General features: G+C 39.8%; 1 long non-coding RNA gene across 6 annotated transcripts in view; it reads left to right on the top strand.

Annotated features, from left to right (window-relative positions):
• The window catches only part of LOC146763892 (uncharacterized), an 83,415-nt gene that overhangs the window by 37,554 nt on the left and 22,830 nt on the right, over window positions 1–23,031 (top strand). For all 6 annotated transcript variants that reach the window (XR_014951264.1, XR_014951260.1, XR_014951265.1 and 3 more), the window contains one exon: window positions 1,648–23,031. This exon is cut by the window's right edge. This is a non-coding gene — a long non-coding RNA (uncharacterized LOC146763892). The remainder of the gene's footprint in view (window positions 1–1,647) is intronic.

The raw sequence follows: 23,031 nt of genomic DNA, 5'->3' as shown, positions 1-23,031 counted from the left end.
CTGGGTTGTAGAAAACTGAAAGGAGGCTTTCCTCCATTCCTGGAAACTTCTCTGCCCCATCTCCAGCAGAGCATGGGGAAGCTTAGAGGTTCAGGGTGAGATCCAACAGAGATTTGTCAAGCAGGCCTGCATTTAGAATGCATCCATAGCCTACATCACCATGCATGACCTGTGACTTGGGACTGGAAGTAGGATGGATACCCAGAGACTCCAGTCACCAAGAAGCTGAGGAATATGTGCCTCTGTTATTACTTCTCTCTAACAGGCACGAAACCGGGCTAGAATATCTAGACAAAGTACTCTCACCCCTGTAACTCTCTGTGATGTGCACAGAATTAACTGCCCATGGGTCAGCAACATTTTCAAGCAGCCTTACTATGAAGTGCAGCTCTAATGATAGACCAGGGTCATTTGCCTCTCCCAGGCTCCCTGTTCATTCGTACAAGGTCAGGCAATCAGACAATGCAGCCGCTGGCAGCTTGAGTGCCTTGGAAGGAAAGATATGGGGTTTCAACTTTGAATGCCCAGCACTATCATTTAGAAGGATCTTGTCGTCCCCCTTGCCTGAAGCCAACCAACTTTCTTTATTTAGAGAAAATGTTATTGTATTTTTTAAGGAAAAAAGTCTTTGCTGACCAAACAACTTTGCTTATGTTCTGCTAGCTCCAGTAACACTGATGTGTGGAAAGCAATCAGCCCTGTAGTTTTAATAGTACATGAACTGCAGCCTTGCTCTGCAAGTGGATGGGACTGTAATCGTGTTTGCGAAAACTATTCCTGCCAAAACAAACACCAGGAGAAGTTTCTTTTTTGTATACCAAAGTCTCATTTTAGCACTTGCCAGGGAACACTTTCCTCCTCCTGTCTTCTGCCTATCCTGCAGAAATAAAGAGGGCACAGCAGTCCTGGAGGACTGCCTGAAAGGTTGTGGTCTGCAGTCCTTAATGCAGTGCTCTCTGTATGTTCAGGAAGGGCTTTACTCTTTCATTTCAGAGCTTTTATAAGACCTTAGGGCTGGGGCCTGCATTCTTCTGCAGTAAGCTCACAAAATTGGATTCCCTTCAGACTTGCAAACCTTGGCCACATTCATATTTTATGTGAGCCACTCTGCACAACTGATTCTTCTGGTGTTTATTTTTCTTGATTTGAAATAATTCTTATTTCCCTCTGAGAAAACCTTGCCTGTTAATGACTACTAGCTATAGTATGCCATCAACTATCCTCAGGTCTTCTCCCATGGCTGTCTTATGTCATCCATCACCTCCAGACGTGAGGTCAGAGGTTACATGAAGTGAAGGAAAAAAATTAATGCTTGTGAAGAACTGAATTGTTTTGCTTAAAAATGCTGTCCTGAGGTTAACTATAGAAGCCTCTTTGGCTCAAGTGGTATTCTGTCCTGTAGGAGTGGAGACTCAAAATTTCCCAGGGGTTAAGTCATAGCTTTGGGCATTCTGATAATAAAAACACATGTTACCATACTGACTGATGATAATTAAGAGATGCTTTCTGCAGTTGTGTCACTGTATTTATCCATGTGTTTTTCTGGGGGTGTATGTGTATCTCTCCATGTGTTTGTAGTTTTCACTGTGAAAGTGAGATAAGAAACAGGACCTAGATCGGTTCCTCACAGCCCCTTTGCCCCTCCAGACAGCACCCAGAGCCTGGATCCAAGCCCAGGAGTAACTGGAGAGGAGTTGGCTCTTCCCTCACACCAAGCTGCGGAGCAGCCAGGAGTGGCAGTGAGATAATGGTAGGTCTCAGTGTTCCAGATGGATGGGACAGGTTATTTCCCAGATTGGTGTAAGTTCAAAGTACCATTTTCCTTTGACAAAGTACCATTTTCCTTTGACTATGAATTTTGCACCTGTAGATTACTTTTGAGCGCACCAACCTTATGTTTTAAGATATTTACCATCAGGAAAATCTCCCAGTCCTAGGACATGAAGCTCTGAAAGATCATTTTGCAACCATGCAAAAAACCCCTAGTATTCTCAATACCAACCAGAAACCTGTGCTTGAGTAGCCATTGCTATTAAGGTGAGGAATCGTCACTTCTCTTTGATCAGACTTGTAGTGACGACCTTGGTAAGTATCCTGTATTATTAGAGAATATACACATGAGCCTTCTAGAAATACATGGGACTCATTGTCAAATCTTTGATAAGATTCACCATCCACTACCTTATAGAAAAAGACAATTGTGATGCCTGATGGGTTAAGAGAAATTTTCTGCCATGATCTGATATTTAATCTGTCTGCAAAGGTGAGTCTTGCATTCCAAGTTCTGATTTTTCCTTTCTTATTTTTTTCCCATAACATGAAGTAATTGTTTTTTTTTTTTTCCAATCATTTTTTATTATGCAGGTCAACAAAACATTTATCTCTGCTAAGCTGTTGTAGAATGTAGACACTTACCTAAATTTGTTATTACCTGTTTTTACCTAAATGTTGCAAAACAACCTGAATCAAATTAAACATTGACATCTAATATCAATTAACATCAATTTTCTACCTCCCATAGTCTAGTCAGATGTTGACATGCTTTCATTTGTCACAAGTCATACTGCTTTCTCCAATGTTCTAGTGCTTCATTTATGAAAATCCAGCTGTAAAATGTTACTAGGGAAACATCCTGTCAATATAAAGGTGCAAAGCAGCAAACACTTGGAAAATAAGCACACACACTCAGCAACTGGTGGTCAACTTCTGGTTCCACTGAAATTTCTGATGTTCATTAAAGCTGGGTTTGAAACAAATAGCTTTGTAAGTTTTTAGAGGAATTGCAAGTTTTCTCAAGCTGAAATGCAGGTTAACAGAGAGCAGAGATTGATAGTATTTATACAAGTAGTCAAGTAGAAGGATTTTTTTTTTAAATTATCCAGACAGGTTTTATATTCCTTTGAACTGACAGAGTAGCATTGAGAAGGTGAAGAATACCTATCAGGTTACCTATAGATAAACAATTGCAGAAACATCTTTAAAATAAAAAAATTACTTCCATATATGAGGTGAAATTTATAATACACTGTTCTATTAAAATTACCCTTTTAATTATCTATTTTTAAATTCTCCCTCTTAAGAGAGAAGTTTGCGGAAATTCTACTATTGTAAGTCTCATGACTGTATGAGGACAGTGCTGCAGTATTGCCATGGTGCTTTGACACATTATCATCCTAGTAAATGATCCAAGTGTTGAAATTCAGTGTGGAGAGATGGCTTTTGTAAAACTTTGCCATGTGTTTCAGCCCTTCTGGAAAATACAGCATTATCTGATGGTATGTCTCTTGGAGAGGAATGGAAGGAGACAAGGGAAAAGAGAATATGGGCTTTGTTTGAGTAATATCTAAACTAAATCTATAAATGAAGAGAAGTTTCCTTGTAATCTTGTAAGATCCATGCTGTTTCTAAATCCTTTTTCTTGTTTTATAATTTTATGATAAAAAGCATTACCATTGCTTTTGGACTTATATAATAATTCTAGTAGCCACAAAGAGAGCAAAATGTTGTTTGTTTATTTATTTGTGGAACTAATTATGCCCCTCTGCGAAGTTCACTGAATAATTTGCACTGGATTGGTTGTTTAGGAGTATGCACACACTAGTTTAAGTACTCCACTCTCCCTAGATTTCAAATTGTCATACAAGTGGCCATGACTTTAATGAAACAGTTGCAGCTCATTGTATCGTCCAAAGACAGAAATAATTTATTATAACAGAGTCCCCCATTCATCAGTGCCTACAATAAACAAAACATGGCTATCAGAATTTAAAGGGATTGCGTTACAGTAACAAACTGAGTACCTTTGAATGTGATTCAATAATATTATAGATTTCTCCCTATTTATCACTTGTGGTTCATTTTGTTTACCAAATACAGTAGGCAGTTATTGGTTAAACTGGTACACACCAGGGGTTCCTTACCAAGAGCACATTCTTTTGAAATGTACCCTTGACATTTTCACTTACTTTCTGTATGTTTGCATGCTGCTTTTATATGTATTTTCCTCGATGCCACATATAGATATTATTCAGCACAGCCACAGTTGAAACTGGACATGTAATAATTTCTGCTTATATTTGCATCAGTATCAGCCTCACCCAGTGAAAAATGCACTGTGTGTCTCCAAATGATAGTGTTTAGATATCTAACCAAGGCTCTCTACAGGCTCTCAAAGCTAATGCTAAAATCTTGCAGAGTTATTAGTTCATATCAGGTGAAAACAACATAGTTTTGCCCTAGATTATTATTATGTGTGCTGGTGGTGAGTTCTAATACAATCTAGGCAGCTGCTTTCTGCCAATTATACCATACTGCCTCAATTGAACCTAAATGGTGAAATCTCATCTGGAAAGAAGTAGTTTTTATTAAGAAAAACACAATCAAGATTTTACATCAAAGAAAATCTTTCTCATGGTGGGTAGTTTTCTGCCTCATTTCATTCTGTTGGGATGATGGTGTCCTCTTCCAGATCTTGGTACTGAAATCAGGTCGCAACAGTACAGGGCTGGCTCTGGTGCTCTGGGGTTCCCAGCTATCCTGGGGAGTAAGCCTGTATAGGTGAAAAGACCTTATCTACCCCTTACACAACGGGACTCCTCACAAATTATTCTGGGCAAGGGCACTGGAGTTGTTATGAGTTTGATCCTGCACCCGGATCCATGGGCTACAGAGACAAAACCTGGCCTGAGGACTTGTCTGAACTTCCAAAGCCTCATGCATCCTTCAGCTTTACTTTCTTCCTGCCTTATTCCTCACTGCTAATCTACAGATCAACATCTCTGGGATCTCAGCTTCTGTGTCTTTGCATGGTTTTCTGTGCCTGAGAAAAGGCTGGGTAGGGTGTCAAAACTGCCGCTATAGACTTTCTTTCTGGGGACTTGTTTGAAGGGTTGGATGGGATGGATGCTATGGCACTTCAGAAGGAGTATTAAACAGCTGAAAATTAAAGGCATGAGTGCTTCTGTATACTTGAATGTGTATAGGCAAGTGATCAATGGTCTTTGTATCTCTTACTTCAGGAAGTATTGCAGTGTCATGGACTCCACTGATGCTAAGTAGTGCCTTCCCATTGTCCTCAAACACTAACACCACCTGAGGATCTAGCCCAGTTCTCAAACCTTTTGCATGTTTCCACCACCAGTGCATAAAATAACTTTCCTGCACTGTCAGAAATGTGATGAATTTGTGGGCAAGTCCAGTTTTCAGAGTGTACTGAGTTTCCAGAGTTCGCTACTAACAACTGCATCATACGTGGTAAAGGGGGCAGAAAGAAAGAGACAAAAGAGTTTCTCAGATACCAACAGAGTTTCTTGGACAACAAATAGGGCTTTATGGTGTTTTGCCTTTTGCCCTTGTGTAGTTTAGTTTGATGTCAATGAAAGTGCTGACATTACTCCAGGAGGGCTTTTTTCCAGTTGTGCCTGTGCTGATGGATGAGATTGAAACAGGTCAGCTCAGCTTTATCATGTCCTTCAACAGTATCTGTAATGAGGCAGGGAGGAACATGCTGGGAATTCAAGGAGCAGAGGTTTTTCTCTGTGCTCTTTGATGCTTGGTTGGAAATATCAGAAGAAAATAAAAAGCTGTATAAACAGAAAGCACTTTTAAGGCAATTATACAACACCTTATTGCTACTTCTATCTTCTTATGCTACAGATCTGCAGGAGGCACTTAAAGTATTAAAAATTAAACTCATGGGAACAAACGTGGAGGGGAGCATTTGTAACATGCTTCATTTTCTAAGAAAGCAAGTACCAAGCAAGAAAAACTATCACTGACAGGATTAAAGACATGCTGGTAACAGTACCTGAGTTGAGCAGCCTGGGGAATACGGCATATAACATGAAACTTCCATCATCCCAGGTCATCTCTTTAGAACCACTTCTCCCTTCCAGTCTTACAGTGCTAGGGACAGAGAGTCCTGCTGCAGATTTTTGGACTGAATGGTCAGTCTGTCTTCTCTCTTTTTCTTCTAGGACCTGTGGTTCCATTTTCTCTCTCTCTCTCTCTCTCTCTCTCTTTTTTATTTTTTTTTTTTAATGGCATTTATTCTTCAGGGCTACTAAAGACATCTTTTTTTGTGTCATGGATGGGGTTGACATCACCATTTCTACATGGTTTTTGTCACTTTTTTGTATAAGTATCCATCCTAACTTTGTTAATTTACAAGGGGTAACTTTTTGTTTTTGTGGTTTGTGGCTTAAAGAAAATAGTGTAAGTGGTATATATCAAACAATAATGGTTTGATACATACTAGAAGCATTTTTTTAGGGATCCTGTGAATTTCCTATTTTACAGCTTTCTTATGTAAAGGTACTGCAAGTACCATTGAAATAAATTTCAAGGAAAACCAGCTATGCTGTAGCTAATTTCTTCCTCATGATACTAATGTATTAGATAATTAGTCTACTGATATCTAATTAGATATTAGTCTATTGATAAATAGACTTGTCACTTGTTCTAAAGAAGAATGACAAAGAATTTAAGGGGTAGGTGGTAAGGAAACTAATTCTGAAAGGTTCTTTCACTGTAGGTCTGGGCATGTGTACAGAAAATACTGTGTAATGTAATCACTGTCCCTTAAAACACTCAGTAATCAGTCGTTGGAGCACAAAATTTATCCAAAATGCTCTTCAAAAGCAAATAGAGGAATAGCTAAACCCCAGTGCTCTCCATTACAATTGCATTCAGGAAGATGCTTTGCCATGTCTAGCCAACCACATTCTTAAAATAGAGGACACATGACTTTCTATGAGTTTCTCTCACATAATTGGAACTAACTGCACCTGGCTGTTAGTAATAGGTGAGAAAGGAAACTAACAGAGGAGGAAAAAGGAGAATGCTGTGAAGGCATTCCAGATGATATGACCTTATTTCCTTTTTTCCCAATTTCTGTCTTTGGCGCATAGTCACCTCCAGAAATCTTCTGCTAAGGGGAGCAACAGCAGGAATATTCTCCAGGATTTCCTACAGTTGTGCTTGCTGGTGCCCCCTTTTACCCAGGGATCAGTGCGCACATCATGTCTGTGTCTGTAGGTAGTAGTATCAATTATGCCTAGAAATTACTATTGCTGTATGGAGAAAGCCTTTGTGTGGAGCAGCATTTGGGCAACACTGGTTGCCAAGTACGTGTCACTGTGATTTGTTACCCATTACGTTGGCTCCCCATGAAATTTTAAGTTGTATTGAATGTCTCAGTGGTAATCTCCAAGATCCTGAAAGGACTTGGCAGAGTCAGACAAGGCAGTGTCTCTCTCATGGGAATGATGTCCTGGAACAGCTGCTTTCCCCAGAAACTATGAAGATGTCACTTTTGAGCCTGGGGGTGAAAGTGAATTAAAGATGGGGGACTTTGTAGCTTTTGAGATGTTCTGGATCTTCAGTAGGAAGGTTGGACATACTAGGACTAGTGATCTGCAGCACAGATCCCCTGCTCACAGACCAAGCTCACTAAGGGAGTAGGAAGGAGCCTGACAGATACAGAGTGAAAGGAAGTGAGACAGAGAGAATTAATGAAAATAGAATTTAAATGTTTATGAAGGATGGGTATCTACAGTTTGTTACTTCTCTGTATTTTTTTATCTACAAAAGCATTTGTAGATAAACATTTTTCAAAGGTGCTAAAAGGTCTGGACCACTACAGTGACCTCAAACATTAGAAGTTGAACATTAGGCACACCCTTTGGAATAGCTGAATTGTACTCTAAATCTGTAGTTCAGCCAGTGTCAAATATGCTTTTTGAAGCTGTTTGTCTCCTTGCAGGCAGCAAACTACTCTGGTACTTTTTTGTTAGGAGGTAGATTCAGAGAAGAAATCCTCATATTGGTGAACTCAGGATTCAGCTTTCATTCATTTTCTATCCATTTTGTATTCATCTTCCTTCTATTGACAGAAAAATATTTGCTTGTTGGTATGTGAAGAATTATCACACAGAAATTTGCCTTCTGAGAAGGTTTGCTGGCCATCTGTGGTCAATCTAGACATCTGGTTTTGCTCCAAGAAGATCAAGTGGAAAGACAGGTCTTCTGTTCTGTGTTTAATTATTGTTAAGAAGTTACAATGCGTGCATTGTGCTACAACCTTTGCAACTGTCACTGGTGATTAGACTGCTGCAATACTATTTCAGTAATGCAATATGACACTATATTTTAGACTTATCTGTAACATACCAATGCAGAATTTGGCAGCTTGGTTTTGGCTTTGTTTCCAGAACACATTTCTCAAGGAATTTCTCAAGTTTTGCTCTAGACAATCCTGGGACCTGTCTCTTGGCCAGCCAAGAAGTGCCATAGCAGAGGTAGGAAGGATTTGAAAGTTTATCTGGATGTACAAAAGAGGTGAAACCAAGAGGGCTTTGCCATGAGGATACCAGCCTTGGTCCTTGTACTGAACTCTGGATTTGAAAGACTAATTAATTGAACCTGAATATATTCCAAGGCCTGTCAATTTCTTAGCCTTCCAAGAGCATAGGGAGATTTGCCAGTAGGGAACCCTCAATGAAACTGTTGGATGTTTAAATAATTTCCAATCTATGGAGAATCAACATGGCCTTTATACATCCACACAAACCTGCTAGCACTTTTGAAAGGGGCAAAAAGACACATGAATAAAAGGTGTTTCACTGGCTAGTTACTCTTAATGTTTCCAGAGAGTTTTGAAAGACTTTTTTTACCAAAATCTTTTAAGAAACATGGCATGAGACAGAAGATCCTTAAACAGATAAATAATTGATAAACAGTAAGAAATGGAATGTATGAATAAAGTACTAATTCTTGGAGAAGGGTGGATTAAATGGTGATCTATGGTGGGACCTTTTATGTTCAGTGGGCAGCAACATTAAAAATTTTGTTGATGAAACTGAATTACTGAAACCAGAAAAGATGAGGAACCTCTATAAAGAACTGTAGAAGGATCTATTGGATATCTTACAAGGTAGATAAAAATAGGGGGAAAGTGGCCTTAAACTCACCTGGTAAATGGCAGTTTCTGAGCTAACCAATACAGCTCAGGATACCACACATATCCAAGAAGATACCAGCTCAAAGTCGAGGAACCATATAAAATAGTATGGCATTATGGGAGAAATAATAGAATGCATCATTTTGCCATTCACTTAAGTCCACAAGTCTGTCAATTATTTTATTTGGAAATTAATTGTTTTAGAACTGAAAAGAGACAGAAGAGGTCAGTAGGGATACAAAGCATTTTCCTAATGAGTTGTCACTAACGATGTCAGGGACACCCTATGAGGTCAATAGAGTGTGTTTGCCCTGGTGTGCTGAGTCTTTCCCAGGCTCAGCTGAGGCTATGGCTGGGAATAACTTCTGTCTATTTGTTTTAGAGTTGTCCCAGAGAGCTGCTGTGAAAGGCACTAATTTTTAGTGGATGTGAGACTGTAAAAATAAACGAAAGTAATTTTGTTGAAAGTATCCACTCTACTACATAGTGGCAGAATCAACCCTTCTGTAAACACATCCAGTTATTTTTCTTTTCAAAATCTTTTTCTTAAAAGCTAGTTTTCTACACCACTTCTCAACCACAATCTCACTATTGTAAACAAGGAACATGTAAAACCTAGGAGTACTGACTTCTGTACAAACCAGCAGCTGCAATTGCAGAAGTGAAGTTTTATCTCTTCTCACAGCAGAAAAAGGGGAAATCTCAGTACTGTCAGCCATGTCTTCTGGACAGAAGAGAGAGAGATCGAAGAACTATTTTCAAGGTAAAAATGCCATCAGTTATACTGCCTAGATCGAAGGTCCCAGATGCAGAGGGAATGCATTCCACACTCCTTTTCTTTCTTTTTTTTTTTTTCAGCTCCCAGCCTCCCACTTGTTTTTTAAATTAATTTTTGGCAGTAACATAACTCCTGGAATCCTGCCATTTACTGCCTTAAAAATTGCTCTTGAAAAGAGAGAGGGAGTCAGGGAGAAAGCAAGGGGTAGAGAGAGTATGAAAACCTAATGGAGCCAATTGCAAGCATACATAACAAACATTTTTTTCTACAAAGATATATGATTTATTTTTCTGATGAGACCATTTTTTTGTTAGACCCTGTGGGAGAGAAGATGGCTGTTTAGTAGATATTACTGGGTATTTCGAAGTAGCAACAGGACAGCTAGGCAGAATTAAACATATTGGTATTTTATGGAGTTTCAGTAAAAGAATGTCTGTGTAACATGATCATTCCTTGAATCTTTAAAGCATGAAATGTTTATATTTAAAAAGATGGAACCAGCTGTATAAAAGTAGGCTAAAGATTCTTCTTATTTTGTAGCTTTTGAGATGGGTTTAATGGTTTCATGTTGCTAAAGAAATGGCAGAGCATCTTCATCGCACCCCAGCAAGATGCATCATCTGGTCTGTGTTTGTCCCTGACAGTGATTTGGGCTGGGTCTTAACCTATTTTGATTATTGTTTTGTTTCATAATGCCTTTGGTCAGCTGTGATTGGAATAGCTTCTCTGCCCACTTCCTTAGTGTCTCATGGACCTGCTGCTGCCCTTATCAGGTGCCAAGCAGTGCCCTGTGCAAGCTGGGTGACCACTCTGCAGCAAGGCTGGAACTGATTCAGGCACTGTTTCCTGGAGAATTCAGAGTAAAACATTACAGAAGGCTCTCTTTATGCTTGTGGATTACTGCAAGTTTGAAAAGGATAGATAAAGATCAGTTCAAGTATGGAAAAGATATTTTTGGTTTTTCTCCACTTTTTCTTCTTCAGTGGGGAGACCTTGGAAGGGAGGATGTGTGTTGGCACCTTACTGATAAAAACCACAAGTATACATGCCAGCCACTGGGATATAGTGATGGTGGTGAGCTACAGTATTAAGAATTAGGAAAGAATAGGTGTGTCATCATCAGTCACTCCACTGTGCTTACCTAGAGTCAGAGTCCCTGTCCTTCCTCATATTCTGTTTCCCATTGGAGGGCTTTGCCAACTGCTGGCCAGGCCCTGGGCAGCTGTCTGCACTGTCATGCTGCTCATCATTCAGCTCATCAGCTTCTTCTCATAAAAACAGCCACCTTACAAGTAACACTGCTGTGACCGCCCTCTTTATTATATTCTGCTGTAATTAGTTCATTCAGCTTTTCCTTAATCAGTCTGAACGGAAGCCTTGGTTGGGCTCACCAGCTTCCATGTGCTTGGAGAAGAAGTGCAGTATTTACCTATGTGTAGCACTGAGTAACAGGATAAGCACCTCATGGTCCATTTGTGATTGAAGAGTAAAAAGAAAAAAAAAAGAAAGGGGACAAAAATTATTATTGTTAAAGGAAAGAAATTTATTTTTGTCTAAATATATTGCACCACAGACATCCTGATATTCTCAAGTAGGATATCTTTAAATGGATGCTGACAGTTGATTTATTCTTGCATGCTGAGCTGTTCTTGAAGTGACATATGTGTAAAAGAAAATGTGAAAGATATTATGGCATAATATAAAAGGAACTGTTGTTTCCATAAGTGACCACATGGTTTTAAAATTTAAACACAGCCCTAAAAATCTGAAAACCAGTAACATCATGCTGTTGCACAAGACCTACTGAAATTATTCTGGGGAGACAAAGAAGTAAATCTCCTTGTAGGCAGCAAGTATAATACAGAGACTGACAGATCTGCAGCAACATTGTCCTACAGAAGGGGAAAAGAGACTGTAGGTTATCAGAAAATGCAGCCTCTGCTCAAAGCAATCATCACCATATTCATCTGCTTCAATTGTACTCTTCACCTCAAAGAACTAAAGGGTGCATTTTAAGGTGATGTCTTAAATATGGTTTCAAACAGCACAGAACTGCAGGCTGTGAAGCAGCACAAATACCCCTTGGTGGTCAGTCAATGGGCAGGTATGGACCATACATAAGTAGAAAAATAAGTAATAGCTAATTTTTTTTTGTCTTAGTTGTTAATGCTACTAAGACTTGAAAATGTAGCAATTAGAGTTGATAATGGTGAATGAGGACTAGCCTTTTGCCCATCAAAATATATAAATTCATGTTACCTGCCTGGTCTGTTGCAGGGTGGCAAACTTTCAGCAACTGCAAGTAGTGCAACATAGGAAGAGCAGATCTGCATAGTGAAAGTGCTGATTCAAGGGTCACTGACTATGGGCTTGGGAGATTTTCCTTGGACAAGGTGTTGAGGACTGCATTAGGTGACATCCTGGAATGCATTTGCTGGTCCAGCTTTTCCCCAAAATGAGCCATTTAGTGACCTCTGTGACTGCTCTTGCCATGGTCAATCAGTGGGAAGTGGCAGTGCTCTCCTGACCTTACCTAAAGCACTAATGTAAAAGACACCTAATGTAAAAGACACCCAAATGTCAGCTTAATGGGAGTTGAGCACATGGTCCCAAGGGCAGAGGGGTCCCTGCCTCACAGTAATCCCTGCCCCACCCTGTCCCCCATCACATCCTAACATTCACATGTTGAAGAGCCCATCCCTACAGCCCTGTGGATAACTGTTTTGCCCCTGGTAAAAATAGTGAAATTTGTTTCACAATTGCCTATTTCTATATGTGTGCAGCCTCTTCCTTATCTCTGAGGCATTTTTTAAATTTCCAGCATTATACCCTGCTCTCTTGCTATCACAGGCATCTTGCATAGCTCTGTGCCTCCCTGCCACGCAGTGCTGAGCAACTAGTTACTGTATGTCTGAGGGAAGGTCCAGAGCAACCTTAATAGCCTGTCTGAAAAGCAGCTGCTGGTGTCAGCAATTGTCCTAAGGAATGCTTTATAGTTGATCTGCATCCTGATGTGTCTAATATTACTTCTGCTGCAGACAGAAAGTGCATATTGCTGGAGAAGGCAAACCTTTCAATTAAGTTCACCAAATGTGCGTTTCAGTTTTAGGATGATACCAGGTGTGCTTCAGAAAATCGAATATTGAAGGGTTTTGGATATTTTTTACAGAGCTCCATTAATGGATTAAAAAATATTGGCATCATTAAAACAGGCAAGGAAACATTTATTAGGCTGTCAAAAAGCCTATATGCAGCCACACATAAATCCACTCTTGCTCTGCCCCAGGCACTGTAACCCAGGGAGTTGTCAATGGAAGAGTCAACATGATAGCTCAAGTGCAAGGGTGAAAGGACAGGCTGACATTTCACCTTTATAAAGAACATAGACAAGCACATGTTGGAATTAGTCCCTTAGTGATTCTTACCATTGAAGTGGGACAGGGACTAGGCACCTTGGAATTTCCTACTAGGCCTTTGGATTTGTGATGGCTCTAGTGAGGTAAATACATTGAGAAACATCACTTAGAATCCAAGCCTGAGGTTTAAAAATTGAGCAGGAGCTCTAGAAAATAGTTTTTTATTTTTCTATTATTTTTAACATTGTATTGGTCAAAAATACTTTGTTTATTAAGGCTTGCTTTTCACGATTGCTCTTCATAATGAAAATCCTTTTAAAGAATAGATAATTGTAAAGGGCAAAATAACTGATTTAAGTGATAGCCTAGAACCTTTGTCTTCCAAAAAATTATGATTGTAAAAATCTGCTTTGTGTTGTACCTATTTTGGGACAAGGCAGTGCAGAAGTTTGTAAGGAAAAATGTTCTAAAGGCTGGAGGAAAAAACCTCTATACAGTGAAACTGGAATGCAGAGTTAGACTGGATTATATCCATCATTTGTCTAGTCTAGTATCCCACATCTGAGAGCTGTCAGGGCCAGATGCTTTGGACAAAAGTGCAAGAAGCTTTCAGACACGGTTTATCAGTAATCAGTCTTGATTACTGGTAGTTAAACTTTTGCTAAAGCTCTGAAGAGTATGTTTTAATACCTCTGCTTGTCCTTGATATTTTCAAGGTTTATACAAACATCTAGCCCTTACTGGTGACCTTAGGGTCTGCTTATGGGAACAAATCCCAAGGTTCAATTCCATCTTGCATGAAATATTTTCTTCTGTACCATTCTGATCATTCTGTTTCATATAAACCTTCTTGTGAGGGAAGATAAAGAGCAGAAGCTCTTTACATAATTTCTTCCTATAAGCCACTGCTCCATGTGCATTTTATACTGCCCTGCTTTTTGTCACAGCTATGAGATGAAAACTCTGAACCTTAAAACTAGAAGAGAAAGAAAAGAGTCAGGAGGGCAAAATTGCTCCTATTTTTACTGGGCTGAGCTATTTGAAGCAGACAAATATTTAGTATTATTGTAGAATAAAACTTAAACCTGTAAAAGTGAATTACAAAAATTTGAGTATTTTCTCAGGAGCAAATTATAGAATTATGAACTATTGTTTTTCCATTTGAGAATCTGACAATGCAGTAAACATCTTGTTGATCTAAACTTGATAGCAATTATTTTTTATTTCAGGTTTGCTTCATATGTAAAAAATGAAAGAGGATTTGACTTTGGAGGGGAGAAGAGTTGCTGTAGACCAGAATATTTGATCTTTTGTTAAAAGGAACATTAGTATTGTGTTTTCTACATTTTTTTCCAGAAGAAAAAAAGGTTAGAAGGGAGAGGCAAAACCAGTGCATACACTTTTAATGTGCTTGGAGGTCACTTAACCAGTCTTAGCCAAATGGCTTAGAGAATGGCAAAGAGTTAAAGGAGAATGAGATGTATGTGGAAGTTTTCACATAGCAAGAGTGTTCTTGATATACTTGCAGATTATTTCTAGAGCATCCAGATGTTCAAAATATAGTTGTATGAGGAATTCTCACTGCCACATACCATTAAATTACAGTGCTTACAACCCTTGTGGTTTGAAAATGTGTTTTTGTTGTTTCAGGAGGAGGAAAGGAGGATGAAGATTTTTACTTTTGGCAGGGTTCCTTTACAGTGAATAGAAGAACAGAGCAACTAGGAAAAGTAACAAAATAAAAGCAGTCAACATGACAGGACTGAATAAATAAAAACATACGATACTTTTTTTTTTAAATCAGACTTTTTTCTTGAAATTATGTTAGCTATAGTAAACCTCTCTCTAGTTTTGCAAACAGCTCAGTAAAATTCAAGCTGTTTAGATGGATCTGCATTTGCTTGGGAAATCAAACTATCAACATTTTGTTATTAACACTTTGTTGAATATGAATGTTAATTTGAATGTTACATACTCCCAAGGGCACTAGCTGTATCCTGGACTGTGTGGTGAAACCATGTAGTCATATGATAAGGCTGCTTTTTGGAACAGGAGAGGGACATCTCTAAAGGTGCTGAGCATCTCATATGAAAAAGAGAGGACATTTAAATTGGAGGAAATTCAATTGCACTGCTAGAAGCCTGTAATTAGTTTTCTTCATATTGTTTGCACTTGTATGAAGTAAAATTCCACACATTTTTATTGCATTTATTTCAGCTTAGGCTTCACTCGATCACAGTCAGCTTGACTTTCATTCAGGTATGGATACTTAGAGGGAGACAAACCATATTTGTTGTCCAGATTCTACTGATCCATGCAATATTCAGCAATGCTATTGTGAGCATATAACAAATGGAAATTAAGAAAGAGTCCTGATTTCAATGTTAAAAGCCCATGTAAGCCCCTCTAAGAAAGTAGGTAAAAAAATGTTCTACTTCATAGCTCTTCCCTCAAGTTATTGTTGTATTAAACCAGCTTTAGCTGCTGGGAACATTCGTATTAAAAATTGGAAATGTTAACAATAAAGTAAGTAATAGTTTCAGGGAGGTACAAAGAATATCTTAAATGAAGTGAATAGTTAACTTCATTTTTGCACACCATGGAAAGGATATATAAACTGTTTTGACATGTCCAGATGCTTGTTTTAAAATCACAGTCTTTCCAGACATTACTCAATCCACCTGACATTGGAGAAGTAGGATTTGTCACTAGTTCCTGACATAATGTGTTTTCATGTTGAATTCAGAAACTCTTAACTCTATTAATGTTGAGTCATTCATGCTAAAAATATATATTTTTTCCACAGTCCAATTTATTCCAATAGGCATTACTCAAGGGAGAATGTGCAACCTGATATGAATGGAAGAAGTTGGGAGTGCAGCCATTAAGAGATCCCTCCATCGTAATTTTGAACCACTCTGCCTCGAGGAGAACCTTATTGTTTCAGACATTTACAGTTCTGTCATTGTTACGAAGCAATTTTCCATGCTGGTTTATGGGACTTCATTAGAGGTTATTAGTGAGTAAAGATTGTATTCCTGCTTTCTTTCAAAAAGCACACATGTGCTCTTTTAACAAATTCTATTTAAATTTATTTAGGTCAGATCCATTTAAGATAATTTTTTGATTTCCAGAAAATCAGATCTTGTCTTACTATGGAAAGGCTTTCCTTAGTTGTGCTACAAAGTCACAGAGAAGCCGAGGCTGTCCCTAGGCCAGCAGAGGGGTGTGGACAAGACCATCACCATACATGATCTAACACTGGCACAGGAGGATTGTTGCCTGCAGACAACAGGCTTCTTCCAGTTGACAAAAGAAGGTCTCATCTGCCTCTCCATTACCAAGTGGTTCACAGCCAGAATACTGCACACATTGATTTATTGACTAATTCCAATTTATGAACTTTTGGCTGGTGACTGTATGTCATCACTTCTATCCCTGTCGTTTCCTTTTTAAAGTTCTCTGCTCAAGGTTGGTCTGACTGTATTATATGACATTGCAATATCAATGTTGCTATCATAGTTTTAACTACAGTTAAATCAGGTTGAGGTAAGCCCTGGATTTCATTTTATCTCCTACACTCTGCTTTATATTTACACTCACTTGGGCCTAGTATTTCTATTTCTTAAAGAAGAGAAATATAAAAATACATCATGTTCATTAAAAAACCCATTACTTCACCAAGAAGAGATGTTGACCTCTGAGGTGAGTCAGTGGGACTGTAGATTTGAATGTAAACTCAATGTTTACATTTGCTGTAAACTCCTAATGCTTGTGTTGATTCTACATCCCTTCTGATGGTTAGCAAGAGCACTCTGTGAATGTGTTGATAATTAAATTGATTGGATAGAAACTTTCTCATGGAGTTTTGCATATTAGAAAGCAGGCATTCTTCATTGCAGCATGCTGGTCACTTAGAGGAACCTTCCTCTAATCAAGTGTGCCGAGTGTCAGGTAAACAGAGTTTTATCATACAAACTGATTACATATTTATTAGCTATCCCCACTTACTGCACCTTATTTGACATAGTCACACCCCTTATTGGAAGTCCTTATATAATCCTCTGGGATCTGTCTTCAATGTCCAGTGTCCTTTTTAGGTGTCTTTTCCTCAGTCCTTGCATTTGAGTAAGCTCAGTATCAATGTTTTGCATAACTTTTGCTTTGTCAGCTATGCCGATCTCAGCTGGCACCCTGCTTGTGTTTTGCATTACTTCTGTTTCCCTAAATTATATCCTTTATCTGTTTCTCCAAGGCTGTGCTGTTCTGTTCCACTGTCCTTGATAAGAATAAAATCTTGTTCTTTTCTACTATCCTTATTAAGTGAATAAAATGCTGTTTGGTTCTAGTCTTCTTATCAGTATGGGCATGTAGGAAGAGCTATCAAACAACTAAAGAGCCATCAAACAACTAAATCACTGAAGAAATGGTTTATCATTCATTCATTCAGTGTGAGGGTTTTGGCTTATTCAGATGTATGACTTTGTGAAGTAATTTTCCTTTTTTCTAAATAATTTTTTTAAATTTTCTTTTCCCTTCCCTTCCCTTCCCTTCCCTTCCCTTCCCTTCCCTTCCCTTCCCAACAAAGAAAATAGTTTCTATTTTGTTGGTTTTCTTTTTCTCTTTTTATGGTTTCTTTTTAATTTTTTTTTAGTTTTTTGTTTCTTGTTTTGTTTTTTTTTGTGTTTTTTTTTTTTTTTTGTTTTTTTTTTTTTTTTTTTTTTGTTTGTTGTTGTTGTGTTTTTCTTTTTTTTAACCTGGAAATAAAAAATACTATACTCTTGTAGACCTTGCTACTCTGTGTAGTGTCAACTTGCTGTGTCTACTATGAAACAAACCATCTTCTGTGCTGCCAGAGGAATGAGGTCTGCATGCCCCAGACCAGGGCAAAGATGAGTACAGAACCACCACCAGCAGCAATAAAAACCCAGACACATCTAACATGATACGCTTCTGGAGATCACCATTCCTTTGTGGTGGGGGTTGTTCCACAGTAGACTGGTGGCCACTCCTTGCCTTCTGTAATATGTACAGGTCAAGCTGGGGCATCTTGTCCTGAGCTGAAGTGTCACCCTCAAGCTTGGGAGCTCAGAGGAACCTCTGGAAAGCATGATGGAGAAAAAGGGCTGCTTGAAGCAGAGCCTCATGTGAATGGCAAAACAATCCCAAATGTGTGTGAGGTGTTTGCTGTTACTTTCTTCTTTGTTACTGCAACTTCTTTACAGCTTTTCCACCATCAGCTTTGCAGCTGCCAGCAGTTTTTCAAGTGAAAACTTCTGATTATGGTCAGTGTCAGCAAATACAGTGTCTGCACCCTGTCTGTAGTATTTCCAAAAATGTGTTATCTTGGACAGAGGACTAGTGGGTCAAAAATACTTCCTGAAGTTGTGATGGTAGGGAGGGCTACAGATGGTGTAACATGAACCATTCACTGTCACTGTTCTACAGAGCCCAGCCTGGCTTTGAGATGGTCTGGGGACAATGGCAAGAGTGGGGAACCAACTTGGGTTTTGCCCAAGCCAAAGGAGAGGCTCTTCTGCAATGTAAAGTCCATGGGAAACAAGAACCAGAGAGGTACACAAGCAAAAAAAGCCCTGAACACACCTGTGCATGGGTTTTTAAAATTTTGTAAAACAGGGTGGACACAACAAGACGACCAGTGATCAGTCTTCAAGGTGTGGCTTTTAGGGCTACAATGAAGCAGAACAAGAGGAGCAGAGAGGGTATGGATAGGGATTGGACCTGAGCGGTCCAATTGGAGAGCGGGCGACAGGGAACTTTCTGGAACAAAGGGTACAGTTTTTGGCTGACAGGGCAAAGGGGCTGGGCTGCCTTGACAGACAGGGCAAGAAGGAAAGGGATTCTTTGAGGGACATCTTGCTAGGAGGGCATAACACTAGGAGGGAACAACCGACAGTAATAACTTGGGAGACACTGGAACATACCATTATCACAGAACATTCAACTCAATACATTGACACACTGCAATAATTCACTGAGTGAACGGGAAAGGAGGATCTGGTAAAGGTGATGCTGTAGAAGAGTGTTTATGTTAGATAGCCACCATGATTTTTTTGCAGAGCTGAAACTCCCCTGCATTTTGTTCCCATTGCGTTTTTTGACTAGGCAGGTACATATGCCAGTGCCTGCTGAGACTTGGGAATGGGGAAGGCAGAAGAGGGAGCACTGGTCCCTTCCCAGAGGTATTAGGATCTAAATCCTTGCTCTGACAAGGACATTTCTTCATCAGTGATGTCTCAGCAGATCCTGACTGAGAGTGAATAAGAGTACAGGTGGGAACAAATATTAACTTGCACAGTGACATTAGCTGCTGTTTAGCCATAGTTCAGGTTTCACACACAAAAAAGCAGGCTGTAATCCACCCACCTGGGTGTCTCAGGTCAGACAGGCTGCTGGGACAGAGTTTGCTAATGTAGGAGGGAGACAGGGCATTCAAGAGGAGCAGAACATCAATAAGCAAGGAGGTGAAGGGAATGATCACAGGACTAGAGGAGAGTGACAGTGTGAGAGGGGACAGAAGGTATGGATCAGCTTCTGTGGGAGAAGGGGTGCAGGCTTGGACACGTGGGATGACAGAGCACAGACCATGTGGATTCACCTTGGAGACCTGAACTATTCTGAAACCAGGTCTGAGTTCTGCATCCTTTATGATGCTATTATACAATTATTATACACTGCATTCAATTCCTGTGTGCCATTTAACCTATGGATCTCAAAGCAAGGCCTTAAATGAGGTACTGAGGCCCAATTATCTAAAAAGGATGAAGGGAGGCAAAACAGCTCACCTCCAGAGCAGAGCTGAGGTTCCTCCCACTATGGCTAGTTCAACATATCATGTGTGTACACTTCTATCACCTATCTAATTGTATTTATTTTTACCTGATGATATGCTTCTGCATCTTTCATGCGTGCTGGAAGCTGCAAACAATGTAAAAAAGAATGAGATTCATTGTCCTCCTACCCATGAGCACTCTTTCTTTCTCGTCTAGTTCTCATATGGCTACAAAAAAGCCCCTCCAGTGGTGGCTTCCTTCATTCTCTTTTTCTTTTATTCTTACTTCATGAAGATTCAAAGGGACAAAATGATTGCCAGCATTGGTCAGCAAAGGGCAAGTAAGACTCACAGAAAGACTATATATATTTTTATTCATGGATAATAAAAATCCTAATCCTAATATTAATCCTAATTATTTGGAAGGTGGATTAGGATTATTATTGTTGTTTCTAGAAGATGGTTTGTCCTGAAGGAGCTTGTACCACAAATGTATGAGAAGGCAGTGGGCAGCACCTCTGTTATACTTCAGTTACAAATGAGAACCTGAGATGCAGCAAGGAAGTGTTTTTACCTCATTGTCCTGAGGTCCTGTGTCAGCAGCTCCAAGGAAGACTGCCCTATCTTCCTATGACAGCTGTTGCCTGTTCTTTCCGAGGCTAGGATTCCTTCCAGATCTGTGGGCCATGGATATCTGTTGGCCTTGCTGATTGTAATAAGGGGATCTCCGTGACTGCACTGAATTACAATTCCTCAAAGAGAGACAGGAGTCCCAGGGCTATGTGCAAATATCACCCTGATAGCTTCACACACTCATACACCTCCCTGCTCATGAGATTTGTGCTCATGCTAATAAGCATGAATAATAATTCTGTCTGCTCCTACCCAACCAAAATTAATCTCCCCAGTAGCAGGAACCTGAATCACTGTGAGGGCAGTTAAGACACTCAGTTGCCCTTGGTAGAGTAAACCCCTCAGAAACATGTGTAAGTAGAAGACAGCTACATGGCAGATGTTTATATATATGCACACATACACATATACACACACTCTCCCTCTTTCTAATGTCTTGACACGTGGAGAGCAGCTACACATGCAGCACACTTTGCATTGTACATCAACTTCAAACATAGCCCAAATCAACCATGGAAATGGCAGCAATTATGGTAAGCTGAAACCAAACAAACTACAGAAACCTAATGGTTTCAATGGCAGTAAAAATAGTCCCCCATCACCCAGCTGCAGGGGCTGATATGAAGACAAGCCTCAAGGCAGCTTATGGTTTCCGGCTGTCATCAGCTATCAGCTTGGATACTTGATATAATGAATAATCAGTGTTTGAACTGATGGAAATGACCTTAAAATGTACCGGGGAGGGGGAAATATACCCAGTATGCACTGGGCAGTGGAAACTGTGGTTGGAATACATTTTCATGTATTTAAATGTTTGTACTATGGGGTGGAATTCAAACACAGTGAAAATAAAAGCCTTAGTCACTAAAGGGTTGAAATATGGAGATATATGAAACCAGGGAAAGGGCTCTGTAGAAGAAACAGTAGTTAAAGGACATGTACCTGGCAAGCTGTCCTTCTGAGGACTATATTTATTTACAGATGGCAAAACAAGTGACTAAGAAGCATGGAGAAAGGTCTTCAATAAACAACTGAAAAATGGCATTGAATTGTCTGCTTAGCAGGGCTTTAACAGCACGGCTCTCAAGGAAGAGCCTTACTTCCTCCTACCCTGGAGGGGATGTCAGAGACCTGCCTGATGTGGTGATGGCAGGAAGGATGGCAGGATGGCCAGTTCCAGCAGCCTCCACATTTGTGCTGCTCAGTGCTTCAGCAGGGAAGGTGGATGTCTTCCACTGAACATTCTCAAGACCTCCCATGGGGTTAGGGCTGTGTGCAGAAAGTGGGAAGAGCTCCAGGGGTTGAAAGGAGGGAATTGGCTGGCTTCCTAGTCTCCCCCTGCATCTGTTACAGACATCCAGCTTTGAGGAACCCGACAGGAATGTGCTTAACTTTTTGCCAAGTTTTGTGTAAAATTGTACTTCTGTGTTGCTTTGTCCTTTTCAGCTGGCATTGTCCCTTGAGAAAGTTAGGCTTTAGGGGGGAAAAATTATACCCAGTGTGCAGACATGATAGTTAGCATGCAAGAGAAGTTTTCTAGAATTTCAGATTCATGAAGTGGCAAAAACAGAGGTACCAGCTTTGGGTACCAGCTTTCATCATGAATCTCTACTCTCCTCTCCAGAACTGTGGTCCTTTAATTGAAAAATGACCTCTTCGGAAATTTGGAACGCGGACAGATTTTTTGCTAAGAGACCGCCACTCACTTATCCCTCTTCTGGCTCTTTCATTTAGGTTAAATTTAAAGGAAATAACTTGAGGTTTGGAAACAAATATCTCCAGGGAGCAGGTCAGTAGTATGGTATGGAATGAAGCCAATAGCTGTAGAGATTGTCTAATTTGAATTGAAGTAGGTAAAGACAGGGAAACCAAACCAAACCAAACCAAACCAAACCTTTTCTACATGCATTGCTAGTGCTTTGTTTTTGCACTGCATCGTGTCTCACAAAGCAGTGTGCAGCCACATAGAAGAGGTCTAAGGTTAGCAAATAAATACAGCCAAGTTTTTAGACTCATGGGTACTCATCTGCCTACTGAGTGCCCTGCTACCTGATTTACCTCTCTGTGGTTTGGGGTGTTTTACTTCTCAGGCAAAAACAGGGTCATGTTTCTCACATTTGCCATGGGGCAGTCAAGTTAGTAAACCTTTACCAAAGTACCATGGAACAGCTTGTGCAGTGTAATGTTTGCATTTCTGCTTTCCAAAATGTAGCTTTTTCATGTGCCTGGCTGCTCTGGCCAGAGCATCGCTCTACAGAGATAAAAAGGTCTTCTTCCTCAGGGCTGGTGGGGATGGCGAAGATAACCATGATTTGTACCAGTACTGAGAGATATTCTGTCTTGCAGAGACACAAAGCTACAGCCTTTCTTTTTCCTTTTCTGCTTTCTCTTCACCATCATAAAAATGTTTCCTGTTCTTACCTAGTGGTAACATTAAAGTCTATGATGTGGGGCAGGAAGGCTGAGAAATCAAAGTCCTCTTTAAATCCCCAAACCACAGCAGGAGCACCAG

This window comes from Lonchura striata, chromosome Z (genome assembly GCF_050655825.1).
Source record: "Lonchura striata isolate lonStrDom1 chromosome Z, ASM5065582v1, whole genome shotgun sequence".
In the NCBI taxonomy this organism is placed as follows: domain Eukaryota; kingdom Metazoa; phylum Chordata; class Aves; order Passeriformes; family Estrildidae; genus Lonchura; species Lonchura striata.
Note: the sequence above shows the minus strand (reverse complement) of the source record. Positions and strands in the feature narration are given on the sequence as shown.